Below are 3987 nucleotides of genomic sequence, written 5' to 3' on the forward strand. Positions count from 1 at the left end.
ATCTGCCTGGGCCTCAGACCTGTTGCTGAAGGATGTTCCCTGGTGCAGACCCCATCTTGGGGTACCACCTCTTCACCTGCCACCCAGTCCCCATATCTACAGGGGGAAACGTGCTCCAGGCCCAGCAAACTCTCTGTGCAATGCTGCAACCTCACTTTCACGGAGATTAACCCGCCTTGGTTCAGTGCTTGTGTATGAATGGTTTTCTAGGAACAACACCGAGGACAGCATTTGTGAAAAGACCTTGATGGTGTAGGCTATTTCCTGGACAAAACCATTTCCTCAGTACATGGAAGATGAGTCAGGCTTGTGCGTGCAAAACCAACTTTTCTGCTGAGTCTCTTTGGTCTGGGGACAGCAGATCCCTGCTGGTTACCACCAGGAGAAGTGTCAGGACAGCCTCTGCCATGTACAAAACTGGTGGTGCAAATTGGCCACGAAATAGGATCAGGTGATTGCAGGGCACTCAAACCTAGCCAGACCATACCAGTACACTCAGGCTCAGCCATACTCTCAAACACCAGCTGCGCAACAGAGAATGGCATTTCGTAATAGCCACCTCGGTCTGGGCCGCGACATGGAACAATCGGCCTGTGTTCCTTTTCCACTGGGCCTGGCTGGAACCGGCTCCCTAAGAGATCAGAGGTTTCAAAATTCCTCTTCCTGCCATCCCCACAGGCTGGCTGGGATCAGCTGAGGTCCCAGAATCCTTATCTTTATTTATTGCTGACTCACTTCTTGTTGACAGGCTGTACGTCGTGTCGCTGGCCTCCCAAGCCAGCCGGCTGTCAGCGGTGATCAGCAATTAAGTCATGCGCCGTTCTGGGTTGTGTGGTGCCTCAGTGATTTGGTTTGCATACAGCCTGGAAGTGGAACTAGCCAGGTTTTAATTCAAATCATAATTGAAGGGTGAGTCTGTGCATGGATGTTCTTATCTCCGCGTGCTCTGTTTCAAAGGAGCTCAAACTTGTTCAAAGTCACTTAAGATAAATCAGAAGTGAGAGCTCTGGGAGTGAATGTAAAGTGAGCAATCACACATAGACTTGCCTTCAACCAATTCAATGTATAAATGAAACCAGAACTAGCTTTTCCAGTCGGTCCCTGTGCATGCACAGCCTTCAGCGTGACACATCTAACACTGCAAACGCAATGCTAAGAGTAGGGCCAGTCACTGTCGCCGTCCCGTTCTTGACTTTCGTTTCATTGTTGGGGACATAAAGGCACTAATTGAACACAACTGGTATGTACTCTGACCCGCACAGCACAAGTTATCAAACCTTACTTAATAATACAGGCATCGGGCCCTTAACTTCACAGCCTGTATTTCAGAAAGACAGACAATCATGACTTAAAGGCTGCAAGTGACTGAAGCTCTACCATGTTCCTATCCAAGCTGATCCAAGGGTTTATTACCCTCTTCAGAAGTCCTATTTCTCTTCTGTAGCCTTTTCTCCAAGTTGCATATATAACCTTCTGTAATGATAACAAACCGTGCTATTCCTTTCTTTTGCTGGTTTTTGGTTGTTGGGTAGAAAAATTAGCATCCCTGACTCTGGCTGCGCTGATACTACCAGCTAATGCCAGCTGGATATTCCAGTTCATTGAATAATTTCAATAAAATTACAGGCTGAATTGAGCCCAAGCTGAATTTCCATAACTGCCTGAGAGGGTTATGACATGCCGGTCCTTAGCATGGCTCTGACACGGTTGCTTTGTGTTTCTAGGAGGGAGTCTCCAGCAGCTCTTTTTGGGACGCTGACACATCATTTAGCCAGAAGGTGGACATGTGTCCTGATGCTGGTGGGAGAACACTGACTCCAAAGGCAGAACATCTCATCCCATTTGAAAGCTTCCTTTGCCTTGTGGTGCTGTAGCCTGGCTATACCTTCCCAGCTATGGCTTCGGGATAGAGGACAATTGAACCCCCATTTTCTCCAGAGTCAGAGCTAAGGGATGACAAAAATTGGCTCCATATCCCACCCTGGGACTTCAGTCTGCTGCTTAATATACTTCTCTTACAAATCCCCCAAAGGAACGTTTCATACTGATCAAAGCAAAATATTTTTTCTTTTGTATACAAGAATGGAAGCATTTTAAACTCTCATTTAAAGTTTTTCTTAAACATTTGTTCTTTTGGCTGCTAATTCAGAAAACCAAAAATTAGCTAATAATCCCAAATGATGCTGTCTTTCTAGGAATGACTTGTGAATAGTCTACACAAATCTACGGTTCATCAGGTGACTCACTTTTTTATAAGGCCTGTACTGTAAAGAAAATACAGGTTGTTTATTATTTTTCTTTATTTTTTTTTGTCTATTATCTTCCTTTCTTGTACACCGACGCATTTGCAGCTACATGGGAGCAAAATTAATATGATATAAGTTCAATCACTGTTTCTACTATAACTTGCATACTAGGGCCCTGCATCAACAGCAATTCATTGATCCTCCTGGAACCTTCTTCACTGATGAAAAAGCTAAAGACATGATGGAAATCTACAGCAGATCCAGAAATAAATCAACCCCTTTTTATTTTGGTCCAGCTCCCTGACAACACTTTCTCTTCTTACTCCTTGTAAAGGAGCATGTTTTGCAGCATTTTTATTATCGCAGCACTTTGGTAACTCAAACACTGTTACTTGTTCTTCTGGCCCTGTAGATTTATGAGACTAATTGGTCCCTGCCTTCCTTTCTGTATCTTTAGAGAGATTTTCTGGCTGCCCTCAACTCTTCACCAGGCTGAACTTCCCCATTCCCTTAGGCTTTTCTCACGTGGCAGGTTACACAGATGTCTCACTCTTGCTGCTCTCCTGAGCTCTCTCCACAGCCTCCATCACCAAAGAGTCTCAGCTCCCATCCTCCCCTTGCTACTACAGAGAAGGATTTGGAGATGTTCTCACTGTGAAGCAGATTTGAACAAGACTCCCAGAAGTCAACAGCTGCATTGGGCCACCGAGATCGCAAAGTTGCTTCTGGTTCTTTCCAACTGCCCTAGGCTTTAAAATGCAGCTAATGAAACCTTGGCTTTGAATATCCCTGCCTTTGGGTATTTGATCTGCTCTGCAGCTCTGCGTCCCCCAGTTATTTACAGCTGGCTATTTGTATACTCAATGGGCTCCACTGTGTGAGGGAACTGTTTAAAAACTGTTTAAAAATACATTTTAAAGAGATGATTTCACTTCATGTGGTTTTTTTGCCAGCAGTGTGGTTTTTAAAAATGTTTTATAAAAACCATGTAGCACACAGCTATGAAGCTGTACCTTAAAAGGTGAAGCAGAGCCCTTCACTTGCAGAGTGTGTTCAAGGCAGCTGCTGTTGGAGCACATTGCAAGCCCTGTGCACCGCTCGAAGCCTTGGTATGAGTTTTGTTTCCCTATGTAGGAAAAACAGTGATAAGGTTGTGCAGAAGCAGGCGGGAAAGGTTATTTAAAAATTGTTTCAATATGGCCCTTGCTATAACATTATCTGAATTGGCCTGGATATTTAAAAGAGAATTAGCCATAATGATCTCTCTCTGTCTCTTTTCCTCTCGTTTCTACTTTTCCCAGGGAAAAGAAAAAGAAAACAAAAAGAAAAAGAATGTGTTGTATTAACGAAGTTCTGTTTGGGTTTCTGGCAAGGTCTCTTGTGTCAGACCCATCCCTGCTGCTGGCCTGCACGCCTCGGGAAGGAGCGCTAAGGGCACACACAAAGACGGAAAGCCACGCCAACAAAATCCTTCCCACCTAATGCCGCTGCCCTGATTAATGTCTTCTGCCTCCAAAGAGGTGAACTCTGCCATCCAGGTCCAGCTCCAAGGGGGGCTGAGCCTGTGTGGGGATGGATGCCTTGGATGAGGCAAGGGGTGATGGTTTCTACGCTGGGTGGGATCGGTCTCCTGGAGGATGGTTGGTGCAGACGAAGCAGCTGTGCAGGGAGGCTGCAAACTGGGGGGCTTCAGACAACCATCAGCCCCAGTAAATACAGTCACTCACCGCTCTACCTCCAG

General features: G+C 45.5%; 1 long non-coding RNA gene across 1 annotated transcript; it reads left to right on the top strand.

Moving 5' to 3' along the window:
- Positions 1 to 791: 791 nt before the first annotated feature.
- LOC126913216 (uncharacterized) lies at positions 792 to 3766 on the top strand. Its single transcript, XR_007707930.1, has 2 exons — positions 792 to 909; positions 3548 to 3766. It is a non-coding gene; the product is annotated as an uncharacterized LOC126913216 (long non-coding RNA).
- The last annotated feature ends 221 nt before the right edge of the window (positions 3767 to 3987 follow it).

This window comes from Cygnus atratus, chromosome 2 (genome assembly GCF_013377495.2).
Source record: "Cygnus atratus isolate AKBS03 ecotype Queensland, Australia chromosome 2, CAtr_DNAZoo_HiC_assembly, whole genome shotgun sequence".
In the NCBI taxonomy this organism is placed as follows: Eukaryota; Metazoa; Chordata; class Aves; order Anseriformes; family Anatidae; genus Cygnus; species Cygnus atratus.